Consider the following 18,544-nt stretch of genomic DNA (forward strand, 5'->3'; position numbering starts at 1 on the left):
TATCTAGCTAGATGGCTGCCACCATATATCCTAGAACAGTTCCCCACCAGAGGGTCGTGGCTTGATTGTTGGTGGGTTGTGAAATTGACAAACTGAAAACGAACAAGGTAAATGTATCCAGCACTATGGAAAGTGAAACTGAGCCACATATATGTGTTTACTCATGAGTAGGCACACTTACCTCAGTCCACTTCGAAGAGCAGACCGAGAAGACCGCGATGCCACCAGAATGGCCCTGATCCAATGAATGCAGGCCCTCCAAAACACTCAAGATGGAAGTCCATGCCCCCATCCATGCTGACAAGGAAAATGTGTTGAACCCTAAGGAAAGCGAAACTGAGCCACATGTATGCCTTTACTCACAAGTAATCAAACATGTCTCAGCTCCTATCAAAGGCCAAATGAAGGGGAATACAACGCCACCAAAATGGTTCTGATCCAATGAATGTGGACCTCAACAAGGTGGTCCCTCCCCCACCATGGTAAAAAAGGATAAAACAGAGGTTTGAGCAGCTGGTAAGGTGAAACTTTTTTTAAAATCTCATAAACTAGGTGGGTCCCAAAAGAGTGCCATTTTGAAAAGTGGGTCCTAGTACTAAAAGGTTTCAGAATGACTGGCCTAGAATTTTTTATTACTAAACAAACAGTGCAGTTCTTAGGACGATGGATGCCAATACCACACACAGTACTAAATTCCATGCTCAGAAAGTACAAGTATAGAAGGAAACACTCTTGCACACTGGAGAACATTGCAAATACACTGGCAAGGAAACATTAGTCTCATTTCAAGTGTCATACCTTTTTTTTCTACAGGTGGTGAAATTAGTTATGAATCGCAGGAGCTCCTGTTTATGACTTGGGAGCAGAGCAAAGCTTTGAAGTCACAAACGATGAACTTTTTCCAAGCTTTGACAAGAGTTGTTACAGTCATCCCTGTCACGAGTGATCTTGCAAACACACCAGCATGGATCTCTTTGTGGAGAGATCCAAATTTAATGTCATGTCCTTGAAAGAAGAGCTGTTTGTAGTTTTCATACAACTTGTAGGCAAAATGAGCCGAGTAATCTGCTCTGGCATGCTGCATGCCACTCGTTAATTACTGTAAGATTACAGCGCAACCACAATCGCAGAGAGGATGATTAGGTTATATTATTATTTATATCATGCTATCAATGTAGATGGCACCTTACTGAGCAGCACAAGAAAAAAATGCAAAAAGACAGATTCTTCTCCAAAGGAAATTACAATATGCAGTTTTGGCACAATCTTACTAAATTCAACACTGGGGATGGCATTGAGGAAAGGTTTGATAGGGAGAGAGGCAAGAGAGAAAAGGGGATCAGGCTACTTATCCACATAGTAGGATATGAGTCCACTATGAGGATTAAGATTTAGAGGAGGGGCCTGAACCTTTGACCAATCCAGCAGTTCTTTTCTTATGTTCTTATCAGTGTTTCTCAAACTGTGGGTCGGGATCCACAGGAAGTTGAATAGGGAGACATCTAAGAGAAGGAAAACTCTGATTCCAAACCTCCACTGCCTTGTGGCTAAATCCAGTTGTGGAAAAGGCTTCAGGAGTCAACCTTGAGGCAAAATCAGGAGCCGGAGTCCCTGAGGCAGTTCGTGGCTGAACACAGTCACGTTCTGGCAACTCCTGCGACGCCGCTGGAACCAACCGTATTGGTTTCTGCCTTTCCATTGGATCATTCTATTGGATCCTTTCCATTGGATCATTCCAATGGAGAGGGGGGATTTGCTGCATGGGTAACAGCCTATCCTCCATACCTTCTTTTACCCAGGCTTCGCGCACTGGAGAGGACACTCCAACTTCGCCATACGGCGTCGGCACAACACGGGAAGCAGCAGTTACCGGTTATAAGTCTTCGCTCGATTGGCGTAGGGCGTGACGCCAGGGGCTGCTTCCGACGGTGGGAGAGATCATTGCATCTCATTGGGCAGCTACCGCCGCCTTAAGCTGGGCAGTCCCCAGCCAGTAAGGTGTTGCCTCGCCATGGTCTGTTAACCTCACGGGGTGCGTGGGGGTTAGGGTGAAAACCGACAAGCGGATCGACAACTCTGCACCATGCAATAGAAAACAGAAAACTCCTGCCCTAAAGCTGGGCACCTGGAACGTAAGGACAATGACACCTGGCTTCTCTGATGACCTGCAAGCAATAGATGACGCATGCAAAACAGCTGTCATCGACATGGAGCTGAGCAGACTGCAGATGGACATCGTCGCCCTTCAAGAGACTAGGCTGCCAGATTCCGGATCTGTCAAGGAGAGAAATTTCTCATTTTTCTGGCAGGGAAAACCACCAAACGAAACCAGGGAACATGGTGTTGGCTTTGCGGTCAGAAACACTGCTGAAATCCATCATCCCACCTACTGAGGGAAGTGAAAGAATTTTGTCCCTGCAGCTCCAGTCATCAGCAGGACCTGTCACTCTCATCAGTGCTTATGCACCGACTCTGTCGTCTCCAACAGAAGCCAAAGACAAATTTTATGATGACCTGGCCACCACTATCAAGAAGATCCCCGTAAAAGAGCCATTGTTCATCCTCGGCGACTTCAATGCTAGAGTTGGTGCTGATAACAGTTCGTGGCCCACTTGCTTAGGTCAGTTCGGCACTGGAAAGATGAATGAAAATGGCCAATGCCTGCTAGAGTTTTGCTGTCATCACAGTCTCTGTGTCGGCAACACGTTCTTCAACACAAAGCCCCAACATAGAGTCTCTTGGAGACACCCAAGATCAAAGCACTGGCACCAGCTCGACCTGATTCTCACCAGACGCTCCAGCCTTCCCAGCATCAAGATCACACGCAGCTATCAGGGTGCTGCCTGCGACACTGACCGCTCCCTGGTGTGCAGCAGAGTGAAACTGCAAACAAAGCGACTGTACCACACGAAAAAGGAAGGAAGACCTCGCATTGATACCAGCAAGATCCAGGATCAGAGAAAAGTGGAGGAATTTGCACGAGCGCTTGAGGAATCTCTTCCAGGCCTGGTCGATGCAAACGCATCCAACAGATGGGAACATCTCAAGAATGCCGTTTACAACACCGCCTTGTCCATATTTGACAAGAAGACCAACAAGACGGCAGACTGGTTTGAAGCCCACTCTGAGGAGTTGACACCAGTCATTGAGGAAAAGAGGAGAGTTCAAGCAGCATACAAGGCCTGTCCCAGTGAGTGCAACCTGCAGGTCCTCCGAGCTGCTCGCAGCAAAGTCCAGCAGATTGCCAGGAGATGTGCTAACGACTACTGGCTCCAGCTCTATTCCGAGATACAGATAGCAGCTGACATGGGCAACATCAAGGGGATGTATGATGGTATCAAGCAGGCCCTAGGTCCAACGCAGAAGAAAATTGCCCCTCTGAAGTCTGCCACAGGCGAGGTCATCCAGGATCGGATGCAGCAGATGGAACGCTGGGTGCAGCACTACTCTGAGCTATACTCCAGAGAAAATGTAGTCACCGAAGAAGCGCTGAACAACATTGAGTGCCTGCCTGTGTTGGAGGAGCTTGACAGTGAACCAACCCTAGAAGAACTTCACGTGGCCCTGGACTCCCTTGCCTTTGGCAAGGCACCTGGAAAAGACAGCATCCCTGCTGAAGTCCTAAAGTGCTGCAAAGAGATCATCGTCACTGAGCTGCATGAAATCCTCTGTCTCTGCTGGAGAGAAGGTGGAGTACCTCAGGACATGAGGGATGCAAACATCATCACGCTGTACAAGAACAAAGGCGACAGGGGTGACTGCAACAACTACCGTGGCATCTCTCTCCTTAGCGTTGTAGGAAAGTTGTTTGCCCGAGTTGCACTAAAGAGGCTCCAGGTACTTGCAGAGAGCGTTTATCCAGAATCACAGTGCGGATTCCGAGCCAACAGGTCCACCACTGATATGGTATTCTCCCTTAGACAACTACAGGAGAAATGCAGGGAACAACGACAGCCACTCTTTTTAGCCTTCATAGATCTCACAAAGGCCTTCGACCTGGTAAGCAGGGATGGCCTCTTCAAGATTCTCCCCAAGATTGGATGTCCACCCAGGCTCCTCAGCATCATCAGATCCTTCCACAAGGACATGAAGGGCACTGTTGTCTTCGATGGCCCCACATCAGACCCCTTTGACATCCGAAGCGGCATGAAGCAGGGCTGTGTTCTTGCACCAACTTTGTTTGGGATTTTCTTCGCTGTCCTGCTGAAGCATGCCTTTGGAACTGCAACAGAAGGCATCTATCTCCGGACCAGATCAGATGGAAAGCTCTTCAACCTCTCTAGACTGAAAGTAAAGTCCAAAGTTCAGCTGAAATGTCTGCGTGACTTCCTCTTTGCCGACGATGCAGCTATCACTACCCACTCTGCCAAAGATCTCCAGCAGCTCATGGATCGTTTTAGCAAGGCCTGCCAAGATTTTGGACTGACAATCAGCCTGAAGAAAACACAGGTCATGGTTCAGGATGTGGACTCACCTCCCTGCATTACAATCTCTGCACATGAACTGGAGGTTGTCCATGACTTTGTGTACCTTGGCTCAACGATCTCCGACACTCTTTCTCTCGATACCGAACTAAACAAACGCATCGGTAAAGCAGCTACCACGTTTTCCAGACTCACAAAGAGAGTCTGGTCCAACAAGAAGCTGATGGAACATACCAAGATCCAGATCTACAGAGCTTGCGTCCTGAGTACACTTCTGTACTGCAGCGAGTCATGGACTCTTCACTCACAACAGGAGAGGAAACTGAACACTTTCCACATGCGCTGCCTCCGACGCATTCTCGGCATCACCTGGCAGGACAAAGTTCCAAACAACACAGTCCTGGAACGTGCTGGAATCCTTAGCATGTATGCACTACTGAAACAGAGACGCCTGCATTGGCTCGGTCATGTCGTGAGAATGGATGATGGCTGGATCCCAAAGGATCTCCTCTATGGAGAACTCGTGCAAGGAAGGCGCCCTACAGGTAGACCACAGCTGCGATACAAGGACATCTGCAAGAGGGATCTGAAGGCCTTAGGAGTGGACCTCAACAAGTGGGAAACCCTGGCCTCTGAGCGGCCAGCTTGGAGGCAGGCTGTGCAGCATGGCCTTTCCCAGTTTGAAGAGACACTTGGCCAACAGTCTGAGGCTAAGAGGCAAAGAAGGAAGGCCCATAGCCAGGGTGACAGACCAGGGACAGACTGCACTTGCTCCCGGTGTGGAAGGGATTGTCACTCCCGAATCGGCCTTTTCAGCCACACTAGACGCTGTTCCAGAACCACCTTTCAGAGCACGATACCATAGTCTTTCGAGACTGAAGGTTGCCAACTACTAACTGGGTCGACTAGGATCCACTAGGTGGTCACGAGCCAACTTCAGGTGGATCCCCATTCATTTCAATATTTTATTTTTAATATTTTAGACTTGTTGCTATCCTGGTACATGACTGCATTCGGGGAAATGTTACAGATCCATACTTTGAACAGACTACTATGCATATGTTTTTAACAATGATAGTAAATGGGACTTACTATTAAGTATAAGTGTGGGTAGGATTGCAACCTAGGATTGTTAAACAGTTTCCTGCTTGATGATGTCGCTTCTGGTCATGACATCACTTCTGGTGAGTCCTGACAAATCCTGATTCTAAAAAGTGGGTCCCAGTGCTAAAAGTTTGAGAACCACTGTTCTTATAATTAAGAAGAGTCCTGACAAAACTGTTTTAATTGCCATCTAAAGGCCAAGAGAGGGTGATAAAAGAACATTTCTGTGGAATGGTAACCCATAATCGGGTCAGCACCACAGAGAAGGCCTTATTCTCTACAGAGGACATGTGGTTTGGAGGTAAAGCTGTTGCCTTTCCTGAAAAAGCTAAGCAAGGTCACCTATGGACTTTTCCTTGGATGGGTGAATAGAAGCTGCTGGTAAGAGTGGAGGACTGTGGAGGAGTGTGAAAGATGGAGGAGTTCGCTGGCAAGAAATGGATAACATCCTGAGAACCAACCTGAGGCCTGTTTTGTAGCTGCCTGTGGAAGCTTAGAAAGCGCAGGAGTTGTGCAGCCAGGATGATGATTGCACCTTGAAGGGAAACATTCAGAGGAATGGAGGGGTACTACGAGTTTTCCTCATGGAATTACACTTGTAAAAGCCCCATTTGAAAAAATGGGGTTTGTGGTCAGCCTGCCTTTGTAAAGGCACTTTGGGTCTGCAAGACTCAAGTCTATGAGTCTGTGAAAAAGGTATATAAATACTATAATAAATAAATAAAATGCCCCCAATCACTACTTGCCTAACATCCAAAGGTGAGTTTATCTGGAGCAAAAGATCTTAAAGAGTAGGCAGACTCAAGGTAGCCCTTCAGATTTAAGAGAACACATGAAGCTGCTTTCTATGAATCATTCCACTGGTGCACTTCGTTCAGTGTGGTCTACACAGATTGGAAGTTCTCTTTCAGAGAGAGGTGTTCTCCATCCCTTTCTGGAAGTATCAGGAATTGAGTCTGAGACCTTCCGCATGCAAAGCATTGGGATCCATCATGAATTATGACCCCCCCAAGGCTAATGCAGTAACACATACAGTCCAGGGAGCAATGACTAGGCAAGTCAAAGTAAAAAGCTATTCAAGACAGCAAGAGACTTAGGGCTCAATCCTATTCAACTTTCCAGTACCGATGCAACTATGCCAATGGGGTGTGCACAGCATCCTGTGGTGGTGGGGGCAGTCACAGAGGCCATTTATTCCCTTACCTTGGGGCTGTACTGTGGTTGCTTCGGCACTGAAAAATTGGATGGGATTGGGCCCTTAGGGCAACTGAAGTTGGATAGAGCTGGAGAAACAGGAATGGCAGACAAGGATGTTATGGCAAAAAGGACAACAAGATGGGGCAATGGCTGTGGTTTAGAGGTAACAAGAAAGGCTTTGTATCAAATGCAGTAGATAACAGGAAGTTGGCATAAGGATTTAAAGAAAAGAATCACATGAAGAGCAGTAAGAGAGATAAATGCATTTGGTTGCAGAGTTTGGGAGGTAAAAGAAGAGACAAACATCAAGTCCTCAATACACAAAAAGGAAGGAAGGAAGGAAATTAGCAGGTTTTAGCATATCGGCCAACACCACAAGCAAGACAATGAACCTCAATGAGAAACAAAGCCATCCAAGCTGACTTCTTCAGCAAAGAGTTTAATAAATTTGCACTAAGCTGGAAGAAAATTAACTAGCTATGTTTTTATTTTATTTTCCTGGCTCTTAGATAGCTGTTATCGAGTCACGTTTGCGAAATTAAATTGTGCTTTAAATTAGCTTTCTGAAATGCTTTTTTGTTAAGGGTTTTGTGGTAATCATGTATTTTGAAGTGGTGTGTGCGCGCGCGTGTGTGTTTTAAACGACAAACAGCTTTGCAAGTTGTGCAATTATGTAGTACATAATGCCTAATTACCCCCAACAATGGCCTACTTCCTTACAATGTGGAAAATCAAAGAGTTTCCAAAATAACACATTGTTCAAAGCAAATGAGAGGGAATGAAGCTTTGTCAAAACACACTTGTGAAAACAGACACCTCCCTTGTCCCTTTCCGTGAGTCACTCAGTTTGAGATTTTTAAATATAATATCCAGCTTGCAGGGATGGGGTGGGAAGCTGACAGACCACGGTGCCTATGAGACAGCTATGCACCATCGCAGCTTCTCCTGTAAAAGAACAAGAAAAAATCAGCCATAGTGTTGGAAAAGTATAAGATTCACTCCCTTCCTGCCCAAGTGGTTTCCTACAAAGAGAATGGAATTCTGCAGAAAACTGATGGTGGAGCAGGATTGAATTCAGAGGGGGCCCAGAGAAGCCCTGCCTAGCTAGTTAAATTTTTGGAGTCTCATTATTTAACCTTCCAAAACTTCCAGCAGTTCCAAAACTCAAAAAGACTACCACAGTCTCCAGAATATCTTGACTGATTGTTATTGAAGCTGTTTGGAGCTTAGCACTGAATGATGACTCATGAGCACTCATAAAGATTCATTTTTATGAGTCATTTAATAAAATGCAATACATACATTTTTATGTATTTATTTAATACAAAGCAGTTTTGCACGAGAATCCCCATACATCCTTTATAAGCAGGGTCATTTTTGACAACCCTACCTACCTACATCTTCACAGTCATTATTTCATACACTCCCACTCTTTGGAGAGTATCTTGCTTGCAAATAAATAAATAAGGTCCTTTTTCTATATAGATTCAGTCTCCTTATTCACAAGGGTTCCATTCCCAGAACTCAGAACTGGATTCCTAGAACTGGATGGCAAAAAATCGTATTAAAGCAAATCCATTTAAAAAACAATGTCCCTTTGCTAGGTAATGTAAAATCAGCCTTGCTGACATTTGTGATGTAAGACAGAGTCATTAGGCAGATAATCCAACAATCAGTGTCCCTCCAGGTGCTTAGAAAGGCTTCACTCTGAGGCAGTAACCTCTCCCTTCACCCAGAGCACAGCACTGGGAAGGAATGCAAAGTGATTATCTTTCTTTCACATGCTCAGGGGAAGGGAGGGGTGGCTTGCCTTGGAGTGAAGCTGTTCTAAGTGCCTGGAGAGAGAATGATTGATGGATGGTCAGCTGGTTGTCCTCACTTGCATTAATGAGGCTATTGTTAAACAACTTTTTCCCTTTGATTTAAAGGCCTTTTCATCCTGTTGAGATAAAACCATGGGTGAAAAATCCGTGGATAAGTAGATTATACCTGTACATTGATCTTTTATTTCTCAATATCAGGTGACCTTGGGTGACTTTTCCACCTGTGAAGGCCTTCAGAATAGCTCAGGTGAAAAACAGTAATAGTGACAAAAGAGCAACACCATGCAAACTAAAAGATAATGTACAACTGCAACAACAAGCCAGGTCAAGGGTTCAAGTCTGGCCAAATGCCTGAGAAAATAAAATGCTAATTGGGTAAGAGGCACTTTTCAAGTGGGTGTCCTCTTTTTAGCAGGGGGAGAGTAACTGGCCCTCCTCACCCCAGCACTGTCTGTTCTAGTGGCTGTCTGCTGGTATTCATTTGCATCTTTTTAGATTGTGAGCCCTTTTGGGACAGGGAGCCATTTAGTTATTTGATTTTTCTCTGTAAACCACTAATAATAATAATAATAATAATAATAATAATATGGTGACCTGCAGAAGAGCTGCTGACCCAAGAACAAGGCCAGGTTTAGCAGAGGCTGGCATGGCAAACAGAGGTCTTGTGGGTCCCTCCAACCCCCCCCCCACCTTTCTTCCAATTGGCCTGAAATTGGGCCACTCTGGAGGCAGCTGCTGCCCACCCCGGCTTCCAGTTGGCCCAAAACTGGGTCACTCTTGAAGCAGTTGGAGGTAATGTGTTAATGTCAGCACATCACTGCTAATCTATTTTCGGGTGTCGTGCTGGCACCTGGTGCCACACCTGACCTAGGCCACCACTGCTATAAGTGGGGACCCTGCAGTAGGAGGACCACAAAAGAAATATATGGGGCCCCTCAAGGACCCTGTGGAATTGGGGCCCCCCACTTCCCAAGGCTGGCCCTGCCTGAAAACCACATGAGCTTCCAAGGGTGGGAAGAGTGTTCTATAAACTGACACAATGCACACTTCTTCTAAGGCTCTCCCCACAGTATACAAACACTGTTGGGGGGGGGGGGGAGACCAGGCCCCAACTTAAAATGCACAAACGCACAAACGCACACACACTATCACCCCAGCCTAATTTCAATATTTATGAAGTAGCTTCTGCCTATAATTACAATCAGGTCCAATTATCACCACCACCACCCAATTCATTAACTTCAGGAACTAAGCAGCTGATAAGTAAGAATGTTATTTATTCATTAAAATGCCAAACGCAGGTTTGCTCCTCCTGCCTTCAGAGCCATGGGCCGCTGCCAAGAACAGGTGACAGCTGTAAGAAGCAGATCTTCTGAGACAAAGACAGGACAGGAAAATTAAAGGCTGCGTTAGAAAGGTGCATTGATAATAAGCACCCGTTTCTCTCCCATAAACATTGATCTCATATGCAGGCGAGACTCCATATCTGCAGGGGGTGTAGGGGCCATGGAGACAGTTTCCCATATACATAGTTTCCATATATGTTCGAGGGGGCGTCCCTGGAATGGGTCCCTGGTGGATATGGGGGCACACCTGTACTTGACTAGATGGGCATGGTAGAGCTCTTCTTATATTCCGCCTTCAGCCTGGCACTGTCCTCTAGAGGTTGCGCAAGTCCGAGGAGAGCGGAGTGGCTTCAAGCCAGTCCAAACTCCCCAGGAACGGGAGTTGGGATCTGGCATAGCTGCTGGATCCCAGTCCCAACTCCTGCTCCCTGCCCACCTACCCCAGGACCACCAACCACCTGCCCTCCCCCTGCTCAGGAACACCTCCCTCCCGCCTCCTCCCTGCCCACCCCAGAGCCTTGCGTCGGCCCAGATGGCTCGACGCAAGGCGCTCTTCCTCCATCGGCACAGGAGCTTCTGCCAGCCTCTGAAGGCCGGCATGCCTTTGCACACCAGCCTTGCCGACTCTCAAGGAAGGACTTGCGCCGGCCCATATGCAGCTCAGGATTGCGCTGTGTATCTCACAGTGGCTCACCAGATGCCTCAGGGCAATGGGACACCTGTATCCTGTGGCCACTCCTTTGCATCTGGGATTCTGAGGCACCCTAACTTCTGAAACCAGGAAGTTGTACATTCCCATCTCAACCTGCAACCAGTGATGGACTTTTCCTCCATAAATCTGTCCAATCTCCTTTTAAAGGCATCTAGGTCAGATGCCACACCATACCCCTGCTAACTGGGTAAGAGGCACTTTTTCAAGCGGGTACTCCTCTTTTCAGTAGGGGGAGAGTAACTGGCCCACCTCACCCCAACAGTGTCTTTTCTAGTGGCTGTCTGCTGGTGTTCTTTTGCATCTTTCTAGATTGTGAGCCCTTTTGGGACAGGGAGCCATTAGTTGTTTGTTTGATTTTCTCTGTAAACTGCATTGTGAACTTTCCGTTGAAAAGCAGTATATAAATACTGTTTAAATAAATAAATAAATAAATAAATAAATAAATAAATAAATAAATAAAATAATAATAATAATAATAATAATAATAATAATAATAATAATAATAATAATAATAATAATAATAATAATACCCTGCACATGCCTGATCTTGTCTGATCTCAGAAGCTAAGCAGGGTCAGGCCTGGTTAGTACTTGGATGGGAGACCGCCAGGGAATAGCAGGTGCTGTAGGCTTATACCATAGTCTTTCGAGACTGAAGGTTGCCAACCAATAATAATAATAATAATAATAATAATAATAATAATAATAATAATAATAATATCCTGTGGCAATGAGTTCCACAGATCATTTACACACTGAGTAAAGAAATATTCCTTTTGTCTGTTCTAACTCTCCTGACACTCAATTTTGGTTCTTAGAATGTATTTTTTGTCAAGAGCTCAAAGTAGTTTACTAAAAATAAACAACAACAATCATGTGTGTTTATGGAAAGAAGGTCTTCAGTGCCTAAAAGAATAGGACTGAAACCCTTTCTTTTTTTCTCATCTTAAAACTATTTCTCTGACTCTCGGAGATGAGATGTGACATGGGAGTGTTATAATTGGAATATGTGATGTCCTTTTCTTTTGAAAAAATTAGCCACTTTGAATCACTGCTGTTTAATTCCAGTCAGATCCATGATTTTTAGGACTATCCCCCACCCCCCCCACACACACTTTTTTTGTTGCAAATTAACTAACAAGGTAAATTGAACATTCAGATTCAATCTTGACTGGAGTTTGGCAGTGACACCGCCATGCAAATTGTTTATAACTGATGTTAATGGCTGCTCATTTGATGCAATGTGTCCAATGCTATTCAATTACTCCGGGGGGGGGGGCGGCTTCATTCTAATAGTCAATCTTTTCAATAATTGCAATGACTCTGCCTCCATCTGCCTTGTGCTGCAAATGCCTGAATGTAAAGTGCCTCTAAACCAGGAAACTGTTCAGCAGACATCTTTGCCACAAATGTGAACTGAAATGCAGCATCAGAGGGGTGGGAATCCAAAGTGGGCCTTTGAAAGAACGTTGGTTTCTCCCTTGCCAGTTTAACAGCTGCTGCCCCAAAGCATCGTACTCCTAACAAACCATGCGAGATGCAAAAGGCTGATAGGCAAAGCTTGCCAGCCAAAGGATATTCAGAACACTGTAGAGCAATGCTTCCCAAGTGTGGGTCTCAATCCACTGGCAGGTCATGTGCCCAAGCACAGTGGGCCTCCAGCCTGTCCTTGTGCTGGTTTGGCTCCAAATAGGAGCCATTCCAGAAGCCCCATTACTTGCTGGAGCCTCTAGAGCAGGGGTGCTCAATAGGTGGATCGCGATCTACCGGTAGATCGCGAGGCAAAATGAGTAGATTGTGGAGCCCTGTCTCTCCAAACTGTTAATATGTCAGTTTCATCTAATGACTAGACGAAACTGACATATTTAGCTGACACTAAACTGACACTGAAACTGACACTTTAGCTGCTCTTCAGGCATGCAGCAACAAAACTGAGGAAACTGACTAGACTCCAGCAGGGGCTCCATACATTAAAGGGGGTGTCTGTCAGACGCTTCCTTCCCCCCTGGTAGATCTCCGGGCCTTGCTGGGTTTCAAAGTAGCTCTCGAGCCAAAAAAGTGTGAGCACCCCTGCTCTAGAGGTATCTCCCGGCCCAGCGACCCACTCCATATGCCTCTGAAAGCTTGAAAATGGTCCTCAGAAGCCTCCATAAGCTATTTTCAGTTTTCTGAAGCCACTTTTCATTTGCTTTTACAAACCTTTGATGGTTTATGGCGGCTTCTGAGGATGATTCTGAGGCCTGAAGAGGCCTGTAGCGAGGCCTCCAGCAACACCAGGAGCGTCACAACCCACAGCAGAGGCTGTGCTGCAAAGTTTGGGAATCCCTGCTGTAGGGAATTCTTGACCTGCAAGGTCAAACAGAGCATCTCTCCCCCCTTCCCTAATCTGGCCCATTCTGCTCTTTTCTGAGGTATGCAAATGGAGAAGTGAGAAAACCCATAATTTCCTTGCTTGAAGCAAATAAAGTTCTCACCGGGCAGACCTCTTTCCCTTCTCCCATTTTTTCCACTGATCTTTCCTCCATTGTCATCTTTTGCTTCACGGTCTTCTCCACCCGGCCCATCCATGAGGCCAACTGAAGCAGTCGCCTCAGGCAGCAGACTGCTGTGGGGTGCCCATTTCTGTCCGCCTACACTGCACCTCTTTCTCCTTTCATTCCCTGGATTGGAAAAAGAAGAGGAGAGGAAGAGTAAACATGGCGGGCTGGAGAGGGCCAATCTAGAACATTGGACAGCGAGAGAGCAGAGGCTGAAGGAACAATGGGCAAGGGGGACAACTTTGGCATGCCACCTTGGGCATCAGGAGGTCTTGGGTTGGCCCTGCTGCTGCTGCTGTGGTATTCTCTCACGCCCATTATTTTGCAATACCTATTGTACAAGCGAGGCCAGTTTCCTCTCATTTGTTGGAGCCATTCTGACATTTGCACCTAGGCCTTTAGCAGCCTTTGCAGGCAGAAAGTCATGCCTCTTGACCCCTATTTTCACTCTTGCCCTCCTGATACCTGTCACCTGCTCCTGGATGGCACATTTAGTTCTGTCACTGCCGCTGGTGCACAGGGTTCAGGAGTTGACTTAGAGGCAGCAGCGGACCTCCCATTAGAAGAACGGGGCATGTGCCCCTGGCGCGGAACTTGTGCGCCTCCAGGATTGCATGGGAAGCCTTAATTGAGGCTCCCAACACAGTCGTAAACTGCGCTTCCGGAAATCTGGAAGCCTCAGGTGGCTTCTTCCGTTGGGGATGGAGCTGTACGAGGCTCCGTGTCAGTCCAGGTGAGTGGGCGGGGCGGCTTCATGGCGTTTTCCTCCAGGACACCTTGAGGGGAGGTCAATCACTGCTTAGAGGTGAAAATAGCTGTTGTACAAGCTGGCCTGTGGCTGACCTGTTATGCCACCTCTGGTTCCACAGGTACTGAGAGCTTTCCTCTTTCTCTTTGCACTGCTTGAGTTCCAGTTTCTCTTGTTACTGGACAGTGATCCTCTCTCTAGGAATGTAGACTTTGGGCCCAATCTTATCCAACGTTCCAGCACCAGTGCAGCCACAATGCACACCCAAAGTAAGGGAATAAATGTTCCTTTACCTTGAAGAGGCCTCTGTGATTGCCTCCCCACCACAGGATGTATTGACCCACCTCCTTATTTTCCTGTTTTGTTTTGCTTTCAAAAAGGAATGAAAGGAAAAAAGACAAACAATTCATGGAATATTTCCTTTAAAACCCTCAAGGTTCACAGTACTGAGACAGCAACAACTGGAGAGGAAGGGGGACATTAAACTGTTTGCGGAGAGCAATGTTCCCGGATACAAACGACTGGGCACCGCGGCAGCAGAAATGGAATTAAGCCAGAGCCAAAATGTTTCCATTAAGAAGCAGCTTCATTTTGCCTTATTTATACAGCTCGATGGCCTACCCTCGGGGAGTGTAACAGCTTTCCCAAACACATTGCTTACTGAATCTCTTTGCAGTTTTTGTTTTATCTGTTTGTTTGTTTTTTCCATTTGTTTTACCATTCAGCATTCCACTGAAAAGGTCACTAGGCACGAGGCACAAGAATCACAATGGGTACCAATATTGCACAAGGCACAATCATCAGGAGAATGGAAAGGTTAGCCTCTTTAAGTGGGGGAGGCATCAGAAATGCATTCAGTATTTCAGGAGAGGTCATTTCAATGCCTTTTTGTGCGAACAAGAGTGGATGTAGAGCTGCTGTTTGTGCAAAGGCTAAGAACCTGAGGTGTGAATCACAACGTTCTCAGTCCACGTCTTACCTGTGCCATGACCTCACTGGATGGTCTTACTCTCAGTCACTTACTCTCAGTCACACCTATCTGCAATATTTATTTATTTTTCACATTTTTATACTGCCCTTCCGCCAAAGAGCTCAGGGCGGTGTACATCGTTCCCTGCTTTTGTCCTCACAACAACCCTGAAGGGTAGGTGAGGCTGAGAGATGGTGACTGTCCCAAGGTCACCCATGGCTGAGCAGAGATTTGGTTCTTCCAGGTCTGTGTCCAACACCAGAACCGCTACACCATCACTTACCCTATTTAGTTGTTGCAATTATAAACATCAAGATGATGCCTATGAAACAAGTTGTTCCTGCACAGACAAAAACACTAAGCCTGTGCTATCAGGGATATGTCAGAAACAGGCAAGTTTGGCAACTCCAGCCAGTGGCATAGCTAAGGGGTGACCATGGAGTCCATTGGACACCATGCCTTGAGGGTGCCTTTTTGGTGAGGAGGTGACAAGGGGAGGCATGTTTTTTGGTGAAAACCAGAAGTGCCTTTTTAAGGCCTCCAGAAGGCCTTCTGAGGCCTGGGGGGGGGGGGGCGTGGCGGCAGCACAAGGGGTGTTAAAACCATATGGGGCCTGATGCTTTAGCTTCAGGAACCTCCAGCTTCCTGTTTCCAATAGAGGCCAAGCAGACGTCTCTGGGGAGCCCACTTTAAGATAGTAGCTCTCAGAACTGCCACTTCCCCTTGTGACTGATATTCACTGCTGTTCAGTACCTGGTTTTCAGTGGTGTGCTATCTCTGAAAGTGGAGGTTTCACTTGGCAGTCCTGGCTAATAGCAGTCAATCGACCTATTCTTCCAAAAAAAAAACAAAAAAAAACTCCTTCTATTTTTCCACTTCCCTGCAATTTCAGGGAGGATTTCTTTGCCTCTCCAAGGTGGTTGGCACTGGGCCTGAACTTCTCCAACTGAAAGATTCTCCCACCGGTGACCATTTTTTAAAAGCCTCTCCATCTTTGTAAGCGTTTTGTATTATGCTAAAAGAGAAAAAAAAATGAGTGTGGCGGAACGTAAAGCCAAGAGGTTTAGTAACAGAGCCTCCTGCTATTATCCTTACATAACATCTCTTCTCCCATTTGTAGGCACAATTAATTTAATGTTGCAAAGAGCATAACAGCCTTCTTGCAATCAGCACCATCAAGGCAGGCAGTTATCTCAGTGACCCCTGCTGACTTGATGAATATTGAAATGTCTCTTCCCTAAGGTCCCTAAGTTCACACATATCTTCCACAAAGTTCCTGGGAATGAATCCAAGCAAACAGGGTTGGAAGGAAAAGGGCACCTACCGGGTGCCAGTTTTTTCTTTGCTCTTCATTGTAGGATGATAATTACTGGGTGTCAGACAGTGCCTGCACAGCTTTTTCTTCATTTGGGGAACCGAACAGTCAACTCTTCCACTTTGCCCTGTGATGAGCAGGGTGAGAATTGTTTGCAGGCTAGGTAAGAATAGGGGTAACTGATCCGGAGCAGATTAAATCCTGGTGTAGGATACAGTAACTGGGAGCAGGTTTCAGAAAGTCAGCAGCTGCAAGACCTGAGAGAGCTTCAAGGGCAAGAGAAGCTCACCAGCTAAATACCCAAACTGTAGACACCTGTGACCAACTTGTTTTAATTTCCAGGGTACAGTTCAGCAAGGGGGCAATACATTGTCTGGGGGGGGGCAGCACTGCCTGGAGTGATGATCTCCCAGCATCACGCAACATCATAGCATCAAGCAATGCTGTGATGTCACTTCTGGGTTCAGTGGAGGGTGGCGGCAGCTTTACAATGTGGCTGCTGCCCCCCTCCCATTCCTTCTACAATAGTTTCCTGGCCAACTTTCAGTCTTGGCTGAGCTGCTACAGGCCCCCAAGCACAGCATTGTGCTCAGACGATTACTGCGACTTGGCAGAAGACAAAAGCTGAGCAGGAAGCTGCTGCTCAGTGGCGCCCCCTTTCAAGTGGTGCCCAGGGCACGTACACCTGCCATACCCTAGATATGCCTCTGTTGGAGGGGTGCTTGTGCACCTTCAACCCCCTCTGACACTGTCCTGGGTTGAAGAAGGTAGGAGAACCACCCTCCTCCTGGATTTTCAAACGCTTGCAAGTGTGATTTGTTGAGACCTCCCCCCCCCCCCCCGCTTTTTATGGCTCTGTTTTTATTACCATGGCTGCCATCATCCATGCAGCCAGCGGGCTCAGCTGCAAAGTGTCCTCTTCAGTTCATAGTCACCAGAGAGAACAAGGGGTTCACGCAAGGCTGCTCTCTGCTGTCTGGCACTCCGAGGGAATGCACTGCACAGCTTGAGCCCAAATGCCTCGGTGTAGCCACATTTAATGGAGTGCGAAAGCAAAAGCAATGTCAAAACAGAGATCCCAGAAGCACGTTTTTTAAAGGGACCCAAACAGAGAGCAACATAAGCTGCAATCCCGCACAAGCATTCCTGGGAAGAAGCTCCTTTCAATACCATGAGACTCACTTCTGAGTAAACATGCATAAGATTGTAGTGTTATATATCAGATGTGACAATTCACATTTCCCAAAGGGATTAAGCCTCCAGAGAACAGCGAGGCTAGTTCGAAAGATAGGTGAAACTTCCCATTTCCATTCTTCCCCATTTGCATGGTTTCTGCTCTCTTTTGCTGGTGTGAAGGAGGTGTTCAGGGCCATATCTTCCATGGTGAATTTTGGCAAGAGACAAATTTGGAAATATCCCTAAAAGAGGCCTGGAAGCACCAAGACAGGGTCCTCTAGAGTAGGGGAGGAGAGACAGGCTTCTGGGATCTATTCTGTTTTGTTAATAGAATCCCAAGGTCTACCAACTGGACCTAGGTGCAAAATAATGACTCAGCAGGCTATGTACTTAGAATTAAAGAAGAGGGTGCCTCTGGGAAGCTGCTCAACACAGACATTTGCTTCAGAACCAGACCTGAGCCTACAGTTCCAAAACTTCATTCCTTTTTTTCCACCAAGCTTTCTCTATTTCAGCTGCCTTGGAGGGGAGGATAGGGAAAGAGAACGGAAGAGGCAGTGGAAAGCTTTTGTTGTTGTTGCAGGTATTGAACCACTTGAAGGCACAAACTGACAAACAGGAAGTAGATCAGGAGCTACTGGTAGATCTCTGGGTGATTTGATTAATTGAGATCCAGGAAAGAGGGCCTCTTGTGTGCCCACTGCCTCCTGCAGTTTGATTGGCAACTTCTCATGAGATGGCCTTCTTGGTCATCCCCACATTGTGAAATTCCCTGTCCTCTGCTGTGCATCTGACTTCCTCTTCCAGGTATTTATATACCGCCTTTCTTGGTCGTCGGATTTCTCCTCAGACTTTATTCAAGGTGGTTTACATAGGCAGGCAATTTAAATCCCCGTAGGGATTTTTACAATTGAAAGAAGGTTCTATCTTTTAAGAAACACAAAATTTCAGATGTTTCTTTCTGATCTGGTTTCACATTCTGGCCTCCATCCTCCCACACTCAGAGCAGATGGAATAACTCGGCTCAGCTTGTCAGCGGCTTCAAGGTCGCATGGTGCCGGTGGCCTCGAACTGGCGACCTGTGGATGTTATCTTCAGGCAAACGGAGGCTCTACCCTCTAGACCAGACCTCCTACCCAGATGTTCTGTTGCTTATGCCATTGGGTTTGTTTTCATGTGTGCTGTTGGTTTT

The 18,544-nt window shown here is 46.5% G+C and overlaps 1 pseudogene; it reads left to right on the forward strand.

Annotated features, from left to right (window-relative positions):
- The first annotated feature begins 11,119 nt into the window (after positions 1–11,119).
- Positions 11,120–11,238, forward strand: LOC136660863 (5S ribosomal RNA; annotated as a pseudogene).
- Positions 11,239–18,544: the final 7,306 nt, after the last annotated feature.

Source organism: Tiliqua scincoides, chromosome 9 (assembly GCF_035046505.1).
Source record: "Tiliqua scincoides isolate rTilSci1 chromosome 9, rTilSci1.hap2, whole genome shotgun sequence".
Lineage (NCBI taxonomy): Eukaryota > Metazoa > Chordata > Lepidosauria > Squamata > Scincidae > Tiliqua > Tiliqua scincoides.